Here is a 23,868-nt window from a genome sequence, read left to right as displayed (position 1 = left end):
CAGGAAGAGGAATCTCCAATGTTCTCTCAAATCACATATGGAAATAATAGTGGGGATCTCCCTGTGCTACTGTTTTGCTGTGTTTTAGTTTTCCTGGTCTGATGGAGGCATGAGGGGGACTTGGATGGCTTGGTTCGCCTGTCCTGCGTCCTCCCCAGTAGGTGAGGCAGGTAAAGCAAGCTGAATCCCCTTGGCTTCTTCATCAGAGCAGCGATGGGGACTTGGCTAGCTCAGCTGTGAGTGCCCCACTTCCTCCCCAGTGAGAAAAGGCACAGGGCAGGCAAAGCCTGGGTGGAGCTGATGGAGTCCCCTTCGCTCCTCTATTGGAAGAGTGAAGGAGACTTGGCCAGCTCTGCTTTGAAAGCCCATGCACAAAACCTGGTCCCATGCACAGCTGATGTCTTGCTTCAGCCAGGGAGCAAATGATGCCATGTGGCTGTGGCCACACCCTCTGACATCATATGGCCCCCAGAGGGCTAGGTGTGGGATCATTCATCCCCCTACACTGTTTTGGTTCTGCACCCCTGTTCTATGCATTCTCCAGTACGACCTCAAGATATTTTAGACTACAATTCCCAGAGTTCCTGACCATTAGCCATACGGGCTGGGCTCTGTTGGTCATGCCTATGGAGTCCAAAACATCTGAGGGCACCAGGCTCGGGAAGGCTGCATTAATGCAAGGCTCACTTATTATATGGTCACATATATGATTTCAGTGGCATCCCCGATGGATATAAGATGTGTGCTTGTCCTTTGCTTATCCCTCATCTATGTCTGTGAAATCTATATTTCGCATTTCCTTTCTACTGAAGAGACTGACATTCTAAACCATCTTTCTGTAAGTGTGAATGTGTAGTAGTTTTCACACAATGTACCTCTGTGTGTGAGAATCTTAAATAAAGGCCAACATGATTTGGTATTTTCTCAAATAGCAAAAGTACATTTATGTACAATTTTCATTGGTGTTTTTGTTGTTGTTGTTGTTGTTGTTGTTTCTAATTATAATTCTTAAACAAATAACAAGAATAATCCAATGGAAGAGATGGAGGGCGCGATCTTATCGGGATAGGCGGCCCAGTCCGAACTTGGAGGCACCCGCCTATCCAATACAGGGCAGGAGAAGTGCGGAGGGGATTGTCCCCTCTATGCTTCAGCTGCCCTGCATTTGCGGCTAGACAGCCAATTTCAGCTGTCTAGCCATGGGAAGGTGGAGCTGGGGAAGTGGCTGCTGGATGACACATAGGACATGTCGTACCAGCATTTCCACCTTCCCCACCATGGAACATCCACAGAAACACCCTGTTCTGCCTCTCCACACTCCATGGGGGGAAGGTCAGTTCCTGGAAACTGATGTATCCTATGGCTGTCTAGGCTTTGACTAGCAGCCATAGGACTGCTCCCTAAGGGTGCAATCCTATGCATGTTTAGACAGAAAAAAAGTCCTATAACTCCCAGCATGCAAAGTTGTAGGACTTTTTTTCTGTCTAAACATGCATAGGATTGTGCCCTTCATGACTTAACAATTGTACACTATATTCTATCATAGTGAACAAGGAGAAATACAAAAGTAATCATATTGCTAGGAATTCTATAGATTACTGATTACATAACAAGAATCTATTGAAAGGTAACAGTTTATATTGGTCTCTAGTGTAAAGATAGTGAAATCAATATGTTCTGTCAGTATGTCTTTATAAACAACAATAATCTCAACAGTTGAATTATTTTTTAAATTAGAAAGCTGGAACATTATATCATTTTAAATTGTCATATGATAAATCTATTAATTTTATTGGTATTCATATTTTTTAGTTACTATTGCTTTAAACTTTTAACCTTGATTTGTTTTTAATTCACTTTTTTTCATTTATTCTTTCCCTATTCTTCCTGCAGTTTTTTTTTAAGTAAAATTCCCTTGATCAGGAAATGAGCCACTGGCTGCAGATATGGAAACTTTATAAAATTGCATGTCTCTTGACTTCTCTGTCACTTACAGTGATCAATATTTCATAGGAAGGCTAATGGGAACTATTTTTACATTCCTTTATTTTGGTATTTGAAATGAATTTTGCAGGTTTCCTTTCATTCATTTTTAATAGGGGAGGCTGCATTCTCATAATTCAAATGTTCATCTCAAAGGCATGCCTAAAATGCAACACATGCCTCTGATATACAGGAAGATGCTCTGAGCTATCCTCATAGAACCTTCCATTGTTCAATAACTTACATAAATAAAATCATCAAAAAGAGATAGACAATAAGTGTGGGAAAATATGAAAATAATGGTGTGAAGGTTCATAAGTCTACCTGCTAAAGAATATAAGGGGGCTAAAACAATGTTGATGTCCCTTATTGCTATGGACTCCGTTACCTTAGGCTAGAGATGAAGTGGCACAGGAGGAGATGGGCTGAACACAGACAATCTTCAAAACCATGGTTTATAGGATCAGAAATGAGCAACAGCCCTGAGTGCTCTTTTTCTCACCATCTCTACTCTCTTCCCCTCAAACAAGCCATTTAATCAATTCCGTCCTCTTTTGAACAAGCCATGGTAGGCCATTGCATCTGAAACAGCATGTCAGTTTGGTTTGCAGTGCTGATTTGAGAGCTCACAAAGGCCAAAACAGACCTTACTTTAAAGCCATATCTAGCAGTGATTCCTCACCTACCCCCCCACCGCCACCTACTCCCCCCCCCCACCTATTTTTCCACAGTCTGGATCAAGACTCTAGAGTGAGGGAAGGGAGGCTTTAATATCCATATTGGGGGCCCTGCTTCTACTCCAGAGTACAAATGAAAAAAACAAAACAAAACAACCCCTCCATATATTCATTTCTGTCCTGGCCCACAAACCATAGTTTGGTCAAATGAAGGATGAAATGATGAAGCCATGTTTGAAGGGGAGGAGGGAGTGTTCAAGCTTTTGGCTTATTCCTTTTGCTCTAAACCATAGTTTCAGATGATTGGAATTCAGATTGACTAAATCCAGTCCAGTGTATTTAGAGGAAAGATTGGAGAGGTAGAATGGGCATTTCAGGTTTCAGTGAGATAAAAGCAAGATTCTCAGAAAGGTTTAAATGCCTCATTTTGAATACTCATACTCCCAGTATAAACCTACCCATAGACCATGCTCATCATCTGTGGTCCCATCTCCAAGTGCAAGAAGGGAGTGAGCCTTCTCTGTGGTGGTCTCCCGATTATGAAATACTCTCACCTAGGGTTGGCGGAGAATTTCTCCCCGAAACTTCGGGGGGCCGAGCGCCAACGTGTTCGGCCCCCCGAACAAGTTTCGGGGAGAAATTCTCCGCACCCCCCACACCCCGCACCCCGCACCCCCCCCCCCCGGGACGGGACTTACCTTTCCCGAATGTCCCTCCCGGCGGCAGGTCCCGGAGGCGGTTCGTCAGGTCTTCATCAGGGGCAGGGGCGGCAGCCGATCTTTCGACCGGCTGCCGCCGCCGCCGCCATTCCAAGAAAAGTAAAAAAAACCAAAACGCCCCCGTGATAGGCTATGTGACGATTAATGTAGCCTATCACGGCTAGATTTGCAAAGTCAGCCGTGATAGGCTACGTAAATCGTCACGTAGCCTATCACGGGTGACTTTAAAAAAAAAAAAAGCGCGTACGGCTAATGGCGGCCCCCATAGGGAGCCGCCATTCACGTTCCTTATTTGGTCGCTGTAGTCTACGTAAAGATTACGTAGACTATGGCGAAAATAAGGGCAACGCTATTTGTGTTGCCCTTATTTTCGCCGTAGTCTACGTAAATCTTTACGTAGACTACAGCGACCAAATAAGGAACACGAACGGTGGCTCCCTATGGGGGCCACCCTTTGCGTACGCGCTTTTTTTTTGTTAAGTCACCCATGATAGGCTACGTGATGATTTACGTAGCCTATCATGGCTGACTTTGCAGATCTAGCCGTGATAGGCTATGTTAATCATCACGTAGCCTATCATGGGGGCGTTGGGTTTTTTTTACTGTTTAGTTCGCGGCCGGGCGAGGCGAGGCGCCTCCTCCCCGGCCTGAATTTCGGCCGGGCGAGGCGGGAAGCCTCACCCCCGGCCTGAATTTCAGCTGGGCGAGGTGGGAAGCCTCCCTCCCCAGCCTGAACTTCAGGGTGAGAGCAGCGAAGCGCCTCCCCCACACCGCGAAAAGCTGCGAGACCAGGTAAGTGACTTTCGTGCACCCCTACAGTCTCACCACCAGTGAGGCTACATATATATTCAATGCATAGGTCCAGTTAATTCTATAGTTTCTTGGAGTAGAGATCCGGAGGGCTAGACAAAGGAGTATTGCTTCAAAATCCTGCAAAATAATCACATATGAAACACAGGGGTTATGGGTGCCCTCCCTAGCATATGAAAATAGACAAATGAGTGAGTGGATAAGGACTCAATGTTATTAAAGAAGCATAAACAGAGAAATCCAAGATTAGACTGTTTTCTGTTGGCATATGCTTATAACATATAAAAGCTTCTGACCCATTGATTTAAACTGAAATAATAATTCAGCCAGACTAACAGACATGAGCCTCTGTTCTGTCTTTGTACACTTCCCTCTTCTCCTACCAAATATAGTCTTTTCCACTCTAACCTCCCAGAAGTACTGAAGTACAGTTATCCAGCATTCCTCTTCCTACAGTTTGCTAGTAGATAATAAAATAAAAAGTCTAGCTTGGCTGAACTCCAAGAGGCGAGTACATTTCAGCACTCAGGAAAAACCACACACATTTTAGGTTGTTTGGCCAGACTGCAGCTTGATTTGGCATGTTAACCAGGGGGGAGGGGCACAACAATCTTCACAACAATGGAATTAGAAGTGCATTGGGGGATTACCCAAATTTTCATGGAATTGGCTTTGGTCCATCAGAGACACATGAAGCAAGAAAAGCTGAATGTACATTACCTTTAAAATCCGGTTTTCAGTGGTCACACAGTGCTTTAAAGGAACATACTTCCAGGTGGGGCGGGGGGAGTAGAACTGAATGTCATCAGACTGGCAGGGGCTGCTCAACCAATGAGAGAGGCTTCTCTTCTCCCCCACCCCCAGTCCAGGATCTGCCCTGCTATGTTATTAGGAATAGAGAGCAACTAATTCACAATTCTGAACAGTCCTTCCTGCTACTACATGATCTCTCCCCCATTTTTCCGTAATGTGCATACTTTTGCCTTGAGAAGCCAAAATCCTGGATTCTGTAGTGCAGTATCTGAAAGCTTCCCATGAGAGGAAGCACCCCAATTTTGTCCCATTCCAGCACTCTGCCATGGAATTATTGCTTCCAACCCCCCTTTCTACCCCTCTTTCTCCTTCTCCATGCTTGCAATTAGATGAGAAGCTCCTCTGATCTAGGGGTGGACAAAAGTCCCTTACCTGTCCTTGAAGGACGTTCGCGGTGGGGGGGAGGTGCTTCGCTGCTCCCCCCGCGAAGTTCAGGCCAGGGGGGGAGGCTTCCCACCTCGCCCCGGCCAAAATTCAGGCCGGGGGGGAGGCTTCCCACCTCGCCCCGGCCGAAATTCATGCCGGGGAGGAGGCTTCCCGCCTCGCCCGGCCGCGAACGTGAAAGTTTTTTTTAAAAAAAAAATGTTTACGTAGACTACGGCGAAAATAAGGGCAACGCAAATAGCGTTGCCCTTATTTTCGCCGTAGTCTACATAAATCTTTACGTAAACTACAGCGACCAAATAAGGAACGGGAATGGCGGCTTCCTATGGGGGTCGCCATTATCCGTACGCGCTTTTTTTTTCTTTTTTTTTTAAGTCACCCGTGATAGGCTACGTGACAATTGACGTAGCCTATCACGGCTGACTGTGCAAATCTAGCCGTGATAGGCTACGTGAATCGTCACGTAGCCTATCAGGGGGTGTTTTTTTTTTCTTTTATTGCAATGGCGGCCGCTGCTTCCGCTCCGAAAGACCAGCTGTTGCTCCCGCCCCGCTCAAACACCCGCTGAACCGCCGGCCGGACCCGCCTCTGGGAGGAACATTCGGCGAAGGTAATTCCCGTCCCGAGGGGGTGCGGGGGGCAGGGGGGTTCGGAGAATTTCTCCCCGAAACTTGTTCGGGGGGCTGAACACGTTGGTGCTCAGCCCCCCAAAGTTTCGGGGAGAAATTCTCCGCCAACCCTACTCTGATCTCGAAGGATTGCTACTGCGACTTTACATGACAATAGAGAAACTATAGAACACCAAAGAAGCACAGAATCAAGACTGAGATTTCATGGAGAAGCAAAAGAGTGCTTTACAGCAAGTTACTAACATTAGTCTTTAACCCTTTAAGTGCTTTAAAGCTTTAATTATTTACTGTGGCTCTATGTGCATTGAGATCTCTTAAAGTTTCACTGCTGGGGAGCAAGATTTATTTCTTAGAGTAAACATGCACAGAAGGGGGGATATGGGAAAAATTACTTTGACTGCTGAAACAAGATGGAATTGGGGATGTACGAAAGTCACTTACCTTTCCGCGGATTATGTTTTTTTTTGGGGGGGAGGCATTCTGTCCCTCCCCCCGGAATCCTCGACGGGCGGGGAGGTGGTCTGTTCCTCCCCCCTGGAATCCTCGAACGGCCAGCTGTGCTCCACGGCAGCTCCGCGGAGCAGCTGGCCAGGCCCAGGCCAGAGCAGTCCGCAGCCGGATTTCTGGCCTTGGCGGGCTCTGGGTAAAAAACAAAACAAAAAAACCCCACATACACAAATGGCGGCGGCAACGGCTGCTGCTATTTACGTTCCTTATTTTTGGCCATCTTAGTATACATAAATATTTACGTAGACTATTACGGCGAAAATAAAGGGGAACGCAAATAGCGTCCACTACGCTATTTGCTTTCCCCTTTATTTTCACCATAATAGTCTACATAAATATTTACATAAACTAAGATGGCCAAAAGTAAGGAACGCAAATGGCGGCAGCTGTAGCCGCCGCCATTTGCGTACGCGTTTTTGTTTTTTTAACCCAGCCATGATCGGCTACGTAAATCTTCAACGTATGTCTCTGAAAAAAAAAAAAACCTCCAGACTGCAAATGGTGACGGCGGCAGCCAGTCGGAAGACCAGCCGCTGCCACCGCCCGGAACATCTGCCCCAAGTAAGTGTCATCCTGGGGGGGATCCGCGGGGGGGTGGAGGGGCAGGCCGTTCCGCCACAGATTTCAGGGGGGCTGAATGAACTGGCATTTGGCCTCACCGAGATCTGTGGCGGAATTCTCTGATATCCCTAGATGGAATGGAGCATCCCACCCCATTGACCATATCACTCCCAGGCCACAGAGGCATGCCCAGGATTTAATGCAGGAGGGACATGGGACGCTGTGACAAAACTAGGGATATGAGAACACATCCCAGCTCAGGGTCCCTGGGTGCTCCCGAGCTTTCTGCCTGCTCGCTGGCCCTCCAGGCTGCAGCCGAGCACACACTCCATGCTCAATGAGCAGCCTGAAACTTACCCAGGTCTGTTTGTCTCTGTGCCAATCCCTACGTTTTTTAAAAAAGGGTGATTGGCAGCACTTCCCAATGCTCTGTAAACTAGGGATGTACAAATCCCCTTACCTGGAGTCTGCAGGGGTGTCCGCGGGGGGGAGGCAATCCATTAGGGAAGTCAGAGAACTCCGCCATGGAACTCGGTGAGGCCGAATGCCAGTGCATTTGGCCCCCCGAAATCTGAGGCGGAATGGCCCCTGACGATCCCCCCTGGGACGAGACTTACCTGGGGCGGATCTTCCGGACGGCGGCGGCTCAGGCGGTGGCTCCGGCGGTGGCGGCTTCGGCAGCTGGTCTTCCGACCAGCTGCTGCCGCTGCCGCCATTTGCAGTCTGGCGTTTGGGTTTTGTTTTGTTTTTTTACAGAGACATGATAGGCTACGTAAAGACTTCCGTAGCGTATCACATCCCAGTAAAAAAAACAAAAACGCGTACGCAAATGGCGGCGGCTACAGTGGCCGCCATTTGCGTTCCCTATTTTTAGCCATTTTAGCCTACATAAATATTTACGTAGACTATTATGGCAAAAGAAAGGGGAATGCAAATAGCGTAGTGGGCGCCATTTGCGTTCTCCCCCCCCCCCCGTTTCAGCCTACGTAAATATTTACGTAACCTCAAATTGGCTAAAAATAGGGAACACACATGGTGGCCGCTGTAGCTGCCGCCATTTGTGTACTCGTGGGTTTTTTTGGCTTGCCATGATAGGCTACGTTAATACTTACGTAGCGTATCACGGCAGCCTCGCAGGACGCAAATGGTGGCCGTGACAGCAGGTCAAAAGACCAGCCACCGCTGCTGCCACCGGAGCTGCTGCCGCCGCCGCTGGAGCCCCAGGTAAGTTTTGTTCCAGGGCTATTCCGCGGGGTGGGTGTGGGTGGGAGGCCATTCCGCCACGGGTTTTGGCAGGCTAAATGCCAGTGTATTCAGCCTCACTGAAATCCGTGGCGGAATTCTCCACCATCCCTACCACTGACCATGTCGAGTCTCTGGTCTCTGTGTGGAATGAAGTTCTGACCAGGGTTATTGACACGGTTGCTCCTAGACATCCTCTCATACCTGCTTCCAAATGATCTCCATGATTTACAGAAGAACTGAGGGAGCTGAAGCAGCAAGAATGATGACTAGAGCACCGATGGTGGAAAACTCAGCTTGAATCCAATAAGACACATCATAGGGATCATTTAAAGAACTATGAGATGCCGATACGTGCAGCAAATAGAGTTTTCTACTCTGCATGTATCATGTCCACAAACTCATGCCCAGCTGAGCTGTTCAGTGTGGTTAAGGAGCCAAGTCAGCCCACCACACACACACACACACACACTGAATCTGATCTTGGAGGCTTCAGTAGCTCACTGTGATGCCTTTAATGAGTTTTTCGTGGATAAAATATCTCGGATATGAGCCAACTTGGATGCTGTTGTGGGAACAGAAATCAACAGTGAGTTGTTCAGCAACTCTGCTTGCATGATTAAACTGGATCATTTTCAGCTTGTGACTCCTGATTAGGGATGTCAGAGAATTCCGCCATGGATCTCAGTGAGGCCGAATGCCAGTGCATTCGGCCCCCTGAAATCTGTGGCAGAATGTAGCCCCCCTGCCCCCCCACCCTGTGAAATGGGCCCGGAATGGAGCACCTACCTGCCGCCGTCCACGCTGACTTGTGAATGGTGGCCGCATCTGCAGCCTCCATTCGCTTCTTCCATGTAGCCGTGATAGGCTACGTAAATACTTACGTAGCCTATCACGGCTAATGCAGGGACGCCATTTGCATCCCTGCAGAAGCCGTGATAGGCTTCGTAAGTATTTACGTAGCCTATCTCGGCTTAACTAAGGGAATACAAATGGCGGTGGCTACGGCAGCTGCCATTTGCGTTCCTTTTTTTTTTTTTTTTGCCGTTTTAGCCTACATAAATATTTACGTAGGCTATTACAGCAAAAAAAGGGGAACGCAAATGGCGGCCGCTGTAGCCTCCGCCATTTGCGTCCACTGTTGTTTTTTTTGCCAGGATAGGCTACGTAAATATTTACATAGCCTATCAGGGCAAAATACAGGGATGTAAATGGCGGCAGCTACGGCCGCCGCCATTTGCATCCCTGAAGGCTGCCCAGAGGCCAGATGTCTGGCTGCGGGTGGCCCTGGCCGGTGGCTCAGAGGAATCTCCATGGAGCAGAGCCGGCCGGAGAGAATTTCGGGAGGAGGGACGGAGCGCCTCCCCCCCCCCACCGCTAATGTCACCCTTCAAAAAGGTAAGTGACTTTCATACATCCCTACTCCTGATGATGTGGACAAGCTGCTTGGTTTGGTCCAAAAGACAACTTGCCCTCTCAATCCCTGCCCATCCTGGATTGTACTCCAGGGAGGGGAGAGGGTAAAGCAATTTTGCTGAATATTATTAATGCCTCCCTAAGTGAAGTTAATTTTCCATCATGTCTAAAAGAAGCAATTGTTAGACCACTTCTGAAGAAGCCTTCCCTTGACCCCCTAGACTTCAATAATTATAGGCCAGTAAGTAATCTATCATTTCTGGGCAAGGTAATCAAAAAGGCAGTGTCTATTCAGCTCCAAGCAGTGTTGGATGAAACTGATTATCTCGACCCATTTCAAGCTGGCTTCAGGGCAGGATACAGAGATGAGACTACCATGGGTGCCTTGGTGGATGATATTAGCCTGGGAATGGATAGGGAGAGTGCATCCCTGTTGATTCTTTTGGATCTCTCAGTGGCTTTTGATACCATGGTATCCTTCTGGATCACCTGAGGGAGTTGGGAGTTGGGGATGCTGCTCTGCAGTGGTTCCGCTCCTTTCTCTCAAGGTGGTTCCAGGTAGTGTCACTCAGGGATAGTTGTTCCTAGGGAGGTACGAAAGTAACTAACCTTTTTGCAGCTTGGATTCACGGTGGGGGGGAGGCACTCCGTCCCTCCCCCCAGAATCCTCCCTGGGCCAGCTCTGCTCCACGGCAGCTCCACGGAGCCGCCGGCCAGGGCTGTCCGCAGCTGGAGTTCCAACCATGGCTGGCTGCTGCGGACACAAATGGCGGCCGCTGTACCAGCCACCATTTGTGTCCGGCCAGGCTGCCGTGATAGGCTACGTAAGTGTTTACGTAGCCTATCATGGAAAGAGCAGCGGTGCAAACGGCGTAACAGCCTCCGTTCGTGCCCCTGCTCTTTGCCATGATAGGCTATGTAAATACTTATGTAGCCTATCATGGCAGCCTGGCAGGACACAAATGGCAGCTGCTACAGCACCTGCCATTTGCGTCCGCAGCAGCCGGCCGAGAGACCAGCTGCTGCCGCCGCCACCAGAGCCGCCGCCGGAGCTGCCGCCACAACATCCGCCCCAGGTAAGCTTCGTCCCAGGGGGGATTCCACAGGGGGCGGGGGGGCATTCTGCCATGGGTTTCGGGGGGCCGAATGCCAGTGCATTCAGTCTCACTGAAATCCGTGGCGGAATTCTCCACCATCCCTAGTTGTTCCTCAAAAAAGGAACTATTGTGTGGAGTCCCTCAGGGCTCCATTCTATCCCTGATGCTGTTCAATATCTACATGAAACTGCTGGGAGAGATCATCAGGAGGTTTGGGGCTGAGTGTTATCAGTATGCTGATGACACCCAAATCTATTTCTCCTTAACATCTTTATCCAAGGAAGGTATGACTCCTCTGAATGACTGCCTGAAGTCGGTAATGGGCTGTATGAGGGAGAACAAGCTGAAGTTGAATCCAGGCAAGACAGAAGTGCTCATCATGAAGGGTCCTAATTTCAGGTATTGAGTATGTCAACCAGTTCTGGATGGGGGTTGCACTCCCCCTGAAGGAGCAAGTACAGAGCTTGGGGGTGCTTCTTGACCCAACCCTGCTCCTGGCATCCCAGGTGGAGGCAACAGTGAGAAGTGTCTGCTATCAACTTCAGCTGATACGCCAGCTACGCCCATTCCTGAAACATACGAATGTACCTGGTAACAGTGGTGCACACACTAGTAACCTCTAAGCTTGATTTCTGCAATGTGCTGTACTTGGGACTGCCTTTATATTTCATTCGGAAACTTCAGCTGGTACAAATATAGCAGCCAGGGTGGTCTCTGGGACGTCCTGTGGGGATCATATTACACCAGTTTTAAAATATTTACACTGGCTGCTAATTTGTTTCTGAGCAAAATATAAAGTGCTGGTTCTTACCTTCAAGGCCTTATGTGGTCCAGGTCCAAGGTACCTTAGGGAGCGCCTTCTCCCCTACGTCCCAGTCCACCACCTAAGGCCCTCTGAGGGCTCTCTGCTGTGGCTGCCTAATGTGAGACTGGCAGCCACACACAAGAGGACCTTCTCCTTTGCTGCCCTCAGTTGTGGAATGACCTGCCCGCTGAAATGCACCTGCTGACCTCGTTGAAGATTTTTAAGCAGGCTTTAAAGACCCTGTCATTCTGCTAGGCCTTCCCTTTTTAGGACTTCTCTTCCTTTTGTTTTTAGAACATTTGTATTATTATTTATTAGCTACTGTTTCTTCTGAATCTTGGCCTGTTAAATAAATGCATGTATGATTATTCTCTTAAATACCTATGATTTGGTCTGGGTGGAACTGAAGATTGGTATGTCTCACCCCACGTGCTGAGGATATAAAGCCTAGAGGAGAATTCTACTGTTCTTTATAAATTAGTAGATGTCAGCTGATGTGTGTGTGTGTGGGGGGGGGGTGTTCCTGGGAAAAGTCTGGTCTCAGTGACATCTATGGGAAAGGGCCTTATAGGGGGCCCCTAGATAGATCACAAATTGGTAGGAAAGTGGTGAAATTCAAATTTGTTAGATCTGAGTTCTTTTGGACAAATCAGTTAAAAGCATGAATCACCCAGAATTCTGATGACCAGAACTTTAAGGGAAAAATTTGCAGTACAATTATAGTCAAGTATTATTTTGTTTGTTTGTTTGGTAAAAGGAGTATATCAGAGTAGAGAATGCCTTCTAAGAAAGCATCCGAGTTAAAGGGAGCTGACAAAGATAGAGAAATGACTCTCAACTCCATAGAGTTGTGGAGAATCAATTAAGTACAAGTGAGACAAGTAATTTCTTCTCACTCTATCCAACTAGCTTGTTTCCCAAACTTAAGCGGGTGTGTCTGAGAATCACTAGATCCAGAGAGAATACAATGGCTTTAAGGACAGACTCCACTCAGTAATAGATTTACAACTCTTTACTGAGTGCTTTGGGCTTCAAGAATAATGTAAATATGGGTAATGGTCCCTGAAACTTGTCTCAAGTCAGACAACACAAAGTTATTATTAAAGAATATATATTTATTGCCCAGACAGTCTAAGAAAATAACAAACTTTAGCTAAGATGAGGCAAATTACAAACATCCCTAAATACACATAAGTTATGATCATTAAAAGTATAATGAAAATAGTAGCCAGCATATTGTTAATACAGTAAACCTAGGTTCCTCTCAATCTAACAGTCAATATCAAAGTTTCATAACTACTTAAATGGAAGGCATGGTGGGCAAAGCCAGCCTAAGCATGTATGGCAGGTGTCTTATTCTCCCAGGATCTCTCTGCTAAGCAAATCTAACCCTGGTCTATTATAACCCCTACAATGTCGACAACCTCACTCTTAGTTTCAGACCTGGTTGTAGCAGCTTTCCCATTGTTCTCAATGCAGCCAGTTCTGCCATCGACACCAGCAACACCTAGATAAGAGCTTTCCTAGTAAGCTAAGCAGCTTACTGCTTTCTTTACTTGACTGATCCACACGTGGCAGCCTTCCCTCATTTCCAAGAATACAATCCATAACTAGTCACATGTACAGAATACAATACATTCTTATCAACTCTACATGCTAGAAGGCATATTCTGCTACACAAGTATGTGATGGTCTATATGAAAGCAGAGATGAAGGAGAAAGATACAGAGAGGAGGGAGAAGGAAGTGGAGAGAAGGGAGAAAGAAATGGACAAGAGGCAACAGTTGAGGGGAAAAGATTTGGAATCAGAATGGATGATAATTAAACAGCATGCTTCTTCGTGCTTTAGAAGTACTCCTTGCCTTGAGGCTACTTTAGGGCCTCTAACTAAAATTCTAAGTAAAGATGCCATCTGTTACTATAGATTGTAGGACATTGGTAGGTATGGTGAGTGCTGGTGTATGAATCGCCTTATTAAACAAACAAACAAGGATTGGACATGTTCATACAACAAGACAAAGTGATTCTGTGAATACCGACAAGAGGCCCTTTAAAGGTATAATCATGGCACACAGAAAGGACTTGTTCTTTCAAGACTCCACCATAATAGCCTATTGAATTCAAATTAGCAAGACTTTACAGAACGACATTTTTGCCAATAATGGAGTTCACTGATAAAATCCTCTGTAGCGGTGATAAGGCTGATACTGTAATTCTGCCATTATCGACCTGAAGAGGCAAAAGTTTAATATGAGGAGGCACAATTTGCTGATTCGTATGTTTCCACAGATAGGTGTACCTGGAATGGTCAATAGTTGGATCTGCTCTCATTTATGCAGCAGGAGGTTCAGCACAGTTATAAATTGAATCTGGAGAAAGTTGATTCTGCTCTCTCACTTTAGCTCACTTCCATATCTTTAGTTTCGATGTTCTAAATTAATGAAATAGTGTAACCACATGTCAATAAGAATACAGTAACATGTGCTGAAACACAGGTGTTTTGTTTGTTTGGCTTAAGCCTTTTTATCTTTTTTTCTTAAATAATTAAAATAAGTTGCTCAATTCTTTCAATATTTTGGCACAGCAATATGTCATTATCTAAGGGACAACTCTCCCACATCTTTTTGCAGCGCACATGAATGGTCCTGATTGTTCTTAGGCATGTGCTGAGTTGGGAAAGCTAGTGTGTAAACTAGGCAACTATGAATGCATCTAGCACAGATGCAATGTGGTCTTGTGAGCCTAGAGACTAAAAACACTGCTCAAATCATGGGCATTTTTGCCATCTGTATGATTGTATCATAATTGCCTGTTTCATACACTCTATTATCCATGTGAATCTATACTTGGAAATTGTCACAATCACTTGTGTGAAAGCCATGTTAGATTGTTGGCCCTTGTCTGACTTTTCTTAAGTGCAAATATTGTAAGACCAATGGACTCCAGAAAATACAGCTAAAAACAAGCATATCAGAACAGAGAAAATTGAGACATTTTATGTATGTATATATGTATGTATTTATGTATTTGAAACATTTCCAACTGCCCTTGAGGTGCTGTTTTGTGTTTTTTTTTTAAATACAGGGTTATTTACAGTAGCTCATAATATCATAAAAGCAATGATATATAAAATAGTTGACAAGACTAAAGGTTCTGAAGAGCCATCACATAAAAGACTGGTTCCCACAGGCAAGATCTAATGGGTTGAAATTATAAGAGAGTGGATTTTAGTTGACAACAGTTAAAAGCAGTTTGACAATTGACCCAATGACCAAAAGGTAAAGGAGTGTTGGACTCTTCTACAGTGGAGGTTTTCAAGCAGAGGTTGGACAGTGGCCTGCTCTGGATTTCCAGCACCAAGCAGGGGGTCAGACTAGATGGATGACAAGCCCCCTCCCAACTAGAAATAGCACTAGTAATGCTTTGTCCAGTTGTTAATATCTTAAAAGGGAAGTATACAACCTCATGCTCTTCAACCTGAAACGACACTGTGTGATCTGGAAATCCTGCACTCTTAACTCCAAAGGTGGGAGCAGGGTGTGATTTTGCTGCAGTGAGAAATACGTTACTCAGCCAGTACATAGAACCACTCTCTTCTTATTATTTTAATTATTCAGATGTTCCAGGGCTGGGCCTTGTGCTTTCCTTAAAACATCATTTGGACTGAAGGTGAAATCTTAATTGTTGAGATTAAGCTGTTTGCTTGACCGAAAGCAGGCTTTTCCATAGCAAACTTTTCATATTTGATGCTAAAAAAAACCCTTAACACCTGAAATGTTTAAATAATAGTGGGGGTTGTGAACATCTCTGAAGATGCTGCTTTATGAATTCAATTTTTAAAAGCTGGAAACTGATCAGCAAATTTTAGCTCAGCCATCTGATTACCAGGAAAGCATCCAAGTGCTTGAAAGGATGCCAGTGACTAATAAATATGTGTATTTGAGCCAACAGCATTTGACATGAAAATGAAGAAGATAAAATGAGAAGGCTGATTATTTGGTGGGGACAATAGGTTTAGAGAAGGAATTTAGGGCAAGGTAGGGAAATGGCTTGATTAATAATAGGTGTAAGGTTTTTCACAAGTAGAGAGCTGTCGGAAAGGAAGCATGGGAGAGCTGGTGTGCATATAAATGGATTAAGTTTTCATTTTTTAAGGCCCAAACAGACAACTGGAATAAGGGACTTACTGGCTAGTTACATTACTGGAGATATAGCTGAGATACTGTCACAAAGCTATCCTCTTCCATCAAGAGGAACATGTCATTTCCTCCGCTTTCAACCAAAAAGAACATGCTGACAACATAATTATAGCAAATATAGACTTTATTGATCCTTGGTACCTCACAGGATCATTTGAGTCTGTTGTTTCAGGATCAGAATTACTCCTTAGGTTACTATGTAAGTATAAGTATCACAGTATAAGGTGGTATGTATGGCCTGGAGCAATACTGGTAAGTAGCTGCATGACTAGGATGAATGTCTGTGGGTGATAAAGGCAAGTAACTTCAGGACTAGGATGACAGTCACTGAGTGAGGCAAGTGATTGCTGAACCATGCTGAATGTCTGTGGGTGATACAAGTAAGTACCTGCAGGATCAGAAAGATTGCCTGTGTCATGATGAAAGCCATTGATAAGTAGATATAGGATCAGGATGAGCCATTGCTCAGGGTGTTGCAAAGTGGCTAAGTCTTTTCTTGTCCACTCCTTTTTGTATCTGTTCACTTACTACACTTTTCTGTACCTTCCAGTCTTTAGGGTTGCTCCCTCCAACCACTCCTCCTGAGCCTGCTTTGTCTTCCTTCCCTCCAGCATTCAGGCTTTTATCCTTTGCTTCTGCCCCATGCCTTCATCCTCTCTCAAAATCTTTGCACCATTTTAAGAACCCTTGTCCTGATTGGCATGTGTTTTCTTCAACTATCGCTAGCTAATGCAGGATCTTATCACAGGTAACCTGGGAATCCCAGGGGACTACATGGCAACTCCCTGATGGCTCCTCACAGATGCCTTTATTGTCTAACATTTGTCACACCTTAGATTTATTCTAAGTGTAAGGTCTCCATTCTCACTTGACATCTGCCTGATCTTCATGGGTGTTGATCCTAGCTTTCTGCTTTGCAGGTATGGAATAGCAGTAATGGGAAGAAAAAGAATTTGGGCAGAAATCTGAGGATTTCTGCATTACCATATTGAATTAGTAATGTTACCAGCCAGGGGGAAATATATCAGAAAAGCACTTATAAGAGATGGGGCAGAAAGCAGGTGTTAACAGCTAGACATATAAATTTGGAAGTAATAAAAACAAGGTGGAAGTTCAGCTGAATGATACAGAAACCTCATGGAAATGACTGAGTGGAGAGTTGGGATGTGCTTCAGAGCCTTATGAATCCTGCACTGAATCAGGCTGATTTAGCCATTTCAGCCCTCCATCCTTCCGAGGTGGTACCCAGCTTGCTGGGGGAAAGGTAGTCACGACTGGGGAAGGCAATGGCAAACCACCCCACTATAGTCTGCCATGAAAATGCCAGCATAAGCGGCGTCCCTCTCGGGGTCAGTAATGACCCGGTGCTTGCACAGGAGGAACCTTTCCTCTCCTTTCCAAAGCAAAGCAGTGCTCCAGTGAAGTGGACTGAAACTGAATCAGGACCACTGTGAATATTCAGGATCTAGAGGGTGGCAGTGATACAGACAGTGGGTTGCCAAAAATTGATACGTTTCTCCCCAAGCTTTCTATATAAGGAAAATAGGGTGGGGAGAGCAGGAAGAAGAGGAGGGCCTGTCATTTTGTGAATGGCAGTTCTAGTTTTTAATCACAGTGTACGATTTTACCAGGGCTCTTCAATCTTGGTGCTTTGAGGGAAGGATGTTGAAGTAATATATTGCAGGATTGATCCAGTGTTTGGTGTTTTCTCCCAGAAGCAGGAATGTTAAAAGAGGTTTGGTGAAGTCTGTTGGACCTGGGAGGGTGTAGCATTGGGTGCTGTTCATTGGAAAAGCTGTTCAAGTACTTCTGCCTCTGCCACTCTGTGCTCCATATTTGTCATCCAGCCCTGTCTTATTGCACTTTCTGTGACTCTAGTGCCAACTAAGCAGGAAAAAACAAACAAGCACCTTAACACCCCCGCCCCATTCATCATAATGCCTGAGTCCCTGCACCTAGTCTTCTGACATTTTGCAGGATTCATGCCCAGGGATACCTCCATGGCATCTGCTATTTTCATGCATGCATGCATTTGTGAGTGGAGATGGGTTAAAGAAGACGCAGACAACAAGCTTGGATTGAAAATTGGCCACATTTTATTGAAATATTTGCAAAGGGGTAACTAGGACGGGCATCTAACTGTGTCAGCGGCTAGCTGACACTTCATGGGCGAAAACACACCCAGCCTGAGGGGTGGCGGTGATCTCGCCATCCCTCCAGACTGCCACTTGTGGGGGAGGTAGACCTTCCGGTATCACCCCCAACCCGGTGCCGCACAACACCTGGGTGAGTGAGTAGGCTTGGTCTCCCAGGCAACCCTTATCCCCCCGCCGAGCCGCACAACCCATTCGGGGGGCCCTCAGGCATCACCTGTCACCATAAGGTGCCTCTGCGTGCACACCATCCCTACTCCCTTTCCAGTTTTGCCCGTCCTAGCCGCCACAGGAGTCATAGGCCTATTGCCTGTGAAACTCCCCCCACCTGCGCAGAAGAACTTCCCGCAGGCCCCTTTGCAGATCGGCCAAAAATAAATCATTGCCTATGTCTGATAGGTGGACGCCGTCCTACCTGTAAAGCTCCCTCCTAGTCCAATGAATTCCTTGGTGGTTGATGCAACCGTCGCCATGATCTGACAACCCACATGCCAGTTCTCTATTCACCTTGCGCTGGGCCCTTTCCATGGCCGCATTGCTCTGTGCCCTCCACATGATTCTCGGGAGCATTGAGGACCATAATATGGTCACCCCCGGCCAGTGATGTCGGATCGTCTGCAGATCAGCCAATGCCTGCTCAATCAAGCCCTTTCCAGGCTTGTAGCCCAGGTCGTTCCCTCCAAGGTGTAACACCAGGACCTATGGAGGGAAACTGACCAAACCTCGTTGAAAGAGTGTGGGGAGAGGACCGTCCCATCGCATACCCCGTCGGCCGAGCCATTGTATTGCCACCTGTTGGGGAAACTGCAGCCAGGATACGAAGGCCGACATAGAAGCTCTGCGAGCAGCCCAAAAAACCATACTGTGCCCACAAATGAGCACCCGTGCCAACGTCGGTTGAATCCCATCAAATAAAACATTGGGGAAGGCGAAGAGAATCATCAAGAAGCATCAGGCAACTTGTGAATGTAAGAGCGGAAGGCCCTGGAGCGCCATCTCCCTACCGCTTTCATTTGCTTGGATGAAAAACCTATGGCAGCTGCTGTAGAGGCCGCCCCAATATGAAATGAGTGAGTCCCGAAACGGTAATGCCCCAGACCCAGTGTGGTCAAGGTTACCTTAGTGACTGCCCAAAATTGGAACTTTGTCAGTGGTGAACCATCCGCATGGCAAAATAGGGGACCCTCCTTTGCCCCGTGATGCTCAATGAAAGCCCGCAAGGCCCTGACCGGGCATAACTCGTCAGCCTGGGCCTGGTTAAGGGTAACCAATGCTCCCTTGCCTGATTGATCGGTTTTTGAATGTCGAATATGGAGGTGAATCAGGCTAAGCTGGATCAGGATATCTGAATACCTCAAGGCCCTCCCGGAGGTGTCAGATTTGGAGGCCCAGACCAGTTCTGAAATTCTGAGGGCCCCGTAAACGGCTGTTAAAGCTGCAGTGTGAAAGAGGGAGGCTTCGTATGGAGAAGAGCAAAGGGAGGGCCACAATGCCTGAAGTCCTGTGAGAATAACTGGCGATAAAGGGTGCCTGGAGTCTGGCGGGGCAGAAAACATCCGTGCCCAGCCTTGCACAGCTCTCCTAATTCAGAAATCTGAGGTGGAGTCCTCTACCCCTCGCACTTTGGCCCAAAAGGCTTCTGCCCCCGCCCACAGGTACTTAAGGTGGGGCTGCCAGAGGCTGCTCGGGAAGGAGCCTGGGGAAGGAGGACCAGCCAGCAGCTGCACCGGGTGATCCTGAGCCTGAGCCTGCTTCTGCCCCTGCCCACAGGTACTTAAGCGTTGCACTTGGAGTCGCAAGACCTACCCACCTGCCTCTCCAGAGACACCAGCAGCCACAACACCAGCAGCAAATAGCAGCAGCAGCAGAGGGCAGCAGCTTTAAAGACCAGGGGAAGGGGCAAACGTGGACTATCTGCTCCTTCTTAGCTGCTGTTCTCTTTTATCTCTTTTATATTCTTTTAAACTTTTGTATATTTTATATCTTAATATTTTAATATGTGCCTGGGAGGACTATTGGACAACTCAGGGGGTGGGGGAGGTGCCACCATAACTGTGGTCATGGGCAGGGGGAGGTATGGCGTTGGGGGATTAACAGGCCAGCTGAGGAGAAGAGGGGCTAGACACCTTACAGCTGTCCCCTCTTCTGGTTCTTCCCCCAACCTGATGGTTCCTGGCAGCCTTACCAGTCTGCCCTCGGGTCTGGTGGTGCTGCTGCTGAATGCCAGGTCGGCCCAAAATAAGACCTCCCTCATCCATGATTTGATTGTGGATGAGGGGGCTGACCTGGCATGTATTACTGAGACCTGGGTGGGGGAACTGGGAGGGGTCACTCTCTCCCAGCTGTGCCCTCCTGGGTACTCAGTGCAGCACCAACACCAACTTGAGGGTCAGGGAGGGGGGGTTGCCGTGGTCTATAGGAATTCAATCTCCCTCTCCAGGCTTCCTGCTCATTCGAGTGCAGATCTTGAGTGTCTGTACCTTGTGTTGGGTACCCGGGACAGATTAGGGATTCTGTTGGTGTACCGCCCACCCCGCTGCCCATCAGACTCCCTGCCTGAGCTGACGGAGGTGGTCTCGGACTTGGTGTTGAGGACCCCCAGGATGATGGTCCTGGGGGATCTCAACTTCCATGCCGAGGCCGCTGTATCCGGGGCGGCTCAGGACTTCATGGCCGCCATGACGACCATGGGGCTGTCCCAACATGTCATCGGCCCAACGCATATAAAAGGACACATGCTTGATCTGGTTTTCTCGACTGGGCAGGAGGATGGTGATCTGAAAGTAGAGGAATTAACATCTGTCCCTTTGTCATGGTCAGATCACTTCCTGCTGAGGTTTAGACTTCTGGCAGCCTTTCCCCTCTGCAAGGGTGGGGGACCTATTAAAATGGTCCGCCCCCGGAGATTAATGGATTCCGATGGATTCCAGAGGGCTCTGGGGGATTTTCCTGCTGGTATGGCTGGTGCTCCTGTCGAAGCCCAGGTCGCTCTGTGGAATGCAGAGATGACTCGGGCGGTTGACACGATCGCACCCAAGCGCCCTCTCCCTCTGAGCAGAGCCCGGCCAGCTCCTTGGTATACACCTGAGCTGAGGGCAATGAAGCAAGAGGGGAGATGGCTAGAACGCAGGTGGAGGAAAACTTGTGCTGAGTCTGACCGAACACAGGTAAGAGCCCACTATCGAGCCTACTCTGTGGCGGTGAGGGTGGCAAAGAGGCAGTTCTTTTCCACCAGCATTGCATCTTCTCAGTGTCGTCCAGCGGAGCTTTTCCGAGTGGTTCGCGGCCTGTTACATTCTGGGCCAGGGAGAGAGACGGTGGAACCCTCGGTAGCATGCTGTGACAAGTTTGCGCGGCACTTTGAGGATAAAGTCACTCAGATTCGTCATGAATTGGACACCACGATTAATGCAGTTCCATTGGTAGAGGCGTTCAGAGCACCGTCTGGTCCAGTTTTATTGGATGAGTTTCAGTTACTGAGGCCTGAGGATGCGGACAAGGTGCTTGGCCAAGTCCGATCGACCACTTGTGTGCTTGACCCTTGCCCTTCATGACTTATTAAATCAAACAAGGAGGGGTTGTCCGGCTGGGTCCAGGAGGTTGTAAATTCCTCCTTGAGAGAGGGAGTGGTGCCTGCCACTTTAAAAGAGGCAGTAATTAGACCACTCCTGAAAAAGCATAACCTGGACACAGAGGATGTTAACAATTATAGGCCAGTGGCCAACATCCCCTTCCTGGGCAAGGTGCTTGAGCGGGTGGTTGTAGGACAGCTCCAGGCACTCTTGAATGAAACGGATTATCTAGATCCATTTCAATCGGACTTCAGGCCTGGTTTTGGAACGGAAACCGCCTTGGTCACCCTGTGGGATGACCTCTGCCGGGAGAGGGACAGGGGGAGTGCGACCCTGTTGATTCTCCTGGACCTCTCAGCAGCTTTCGATACCATCGACCATGGTATCCTTCTGGATAGGTTGTCTGGGTTGGGAGTTGGAGGCACTGCACTACAGTGGTTCCACTCCTACTTGGATGGCCGATTCCAGAAGGTGGTGCTGGGGGATTATTGCTCTGTGCCATGGCAATTGTGCCATGGGGTTCCACAGGGCTCTATTCTATCCCCCATGCTGTTTAACATCTACATGAAACCGCTGGGGGAGGTTATCCGGAGGTGTGGGCTGAGGTGCCATCAATATGCGGATGACACCCAGCTCTACCTCTCTTTCTCATCAAAACCAGATGAGGCAGTGGCTGTTCTGAATCAGTGCCTGGGCACGGTAATGGACTGGATGAGGGCTAATAAACTGAGACTCAATCCAGACAAGACGGAGGTACTGTTAGTGGGTGGTTCGTCTGCCCGGCTAGGTGATATTCAACCTGTTCTGGAGGGGGTTGCACTCCCCCTAAAGGATCAGGTTCGTAGTTTGGGGGTGCTCTTGGATCCAGAACTGTCACTTGAGGCACAGGTGAACTCAGTGGCACGGAGCACTTTTTATCAGCTTAGGCTGGTATACCAACTACGCCCTTATCTGGACAGAGATAGCCTAGCTACAGTTATCCATGCTCTGATAACTTCTCGTCTGGATTACTACAATGCGTTATACGTGGGGCTGCCTTTGAAAATGGTCCGGAAACTTCAGCTGGTCCAAAATAGGGCAGCAAGATTGTTAACAGGGACTGGCCTGCGAGCTCATATTACGCCAGTACTTTTCCAGCTGCACTGGCTGCCAGTCCATTTCCGGGCCCGATTCAAAGTGCTGGTGTTAACATTCAAAGCCCTTAACGGCTTGGGGCCAGGTTACCTGAAGGATCACCTCCTCCCATATGTGCCTGCCCGGACCTTAAGATCATCATCAGCGGCCCTTCTCCGTGAGCCCCTGCCAAAGGAAGTGAGGCGGGTGGCTACTAGGAGGAGGGCTTTTTCTGTTGTGGCACCCCGGCTCTGGAATGAGCTCCCTAGTGAGGTTCGCCTGGCGCCTACATTGTACTCTTTTCGGCGCCAGGTGAAGACCTTTTTATTTTCCCAGGCATTTTAGCTTTCTAAATTTTTATCTTTGCTGTTTTAAATCTGTATTTTAAACTCCTGTACTGCTGCTAGGTTTTATTGTGGTTGTATTGTTATATTGTGGTTTTAATGTTCTATATATTTTAAATTGTTTTATTGTGTGTTGTTTGGTTTTAGTTTTTGTGAACCGCCCAGAGAGCTTCGGCTATTGGGCGGTATAGAAATGAAATAAATAAATAAATAAATAAATAAATAAATAAAATTCCCCGAAATGGACCTAGCCGATAGTCCCTTGTTATGCAGATGTACTCAAAATTGTAACAAGTGGTCCACAGGTAAGGGCCACACATCCTGCAACTAAAGCCCGCACCTGAAGGCACCAAACTCCCTACCTGCTCTCTCGTAGGCAGCTCTAGTGCTGGGGGCTATAGAATTCAGGATTGTGTGTTCGACTTGAGAGCACCAATCTCCCACAGTTCGTCTGGTGTGGGGTCTGGCAGCGGACGGGCCCACGGAGCCAACGCACGGAACCTGTCGATCTGGTTTCATGACAAAGCATCGGCTACCAGGTTCCCCAGACCTGGCACATGGCAGGCGAGGAACCATACATTGCGGCGTAGGCATTGGAGGGTAAATGCTCTAACTAAATCCATGACCCTTTGGTTTCTAGAGGATAATGTATTAATGACATGCACTACGGCCAAGTTGTCACACCAAAAAAGGGGCGACAGAGTTGGCCATCAAGTCTGCCCAAATATGTACAGCCACGTAAATGGGGAAGAATTCCAGAAAGGTGAGGTCCCGATTGATACCGCCAGCGGCCCAGGTCTCCGGCCACTGGCCCAGGCACCACCGGTCTCACCAAATTAGCCCA

At 47.6% G+C, this 23,868-nt stretch overlaps 1 protein-coding gene across 1 annotated transcript in view; it reads right to left on the bottom strand.

Annotated features, from left to right (window-relative positions):
• The window catches only part of LOC146343897 (uncharacterized), a 160,551-nt gene that overhangs the window by 135,490 nt on the left and 1,193 nt on the right, over nucleotides 1–23,868 (bottom strand). The window lies entirely within an intron of this gene.

This window comes from Heloderma suspectum, chromosome 5, assembly GCF_057233095.1.
Source record: "Heloderma suspectum isolate Gila_16-S chromosome 5, 16-S_ref, whole genome shotgun sequence".
Taxonomy (NCBI): domain Eukaryota; kingdom Metazoa; phylum Chordata; class Lepidosauria; order Squamata; family Helodermatidae; genus Heloderma; species Heloderma suspectum.
The sequence above is the reverse complement of the archived record's forward strand: the minus strand, read 5'-3'. Positions and strand labels throughout refer to the sequence as shown.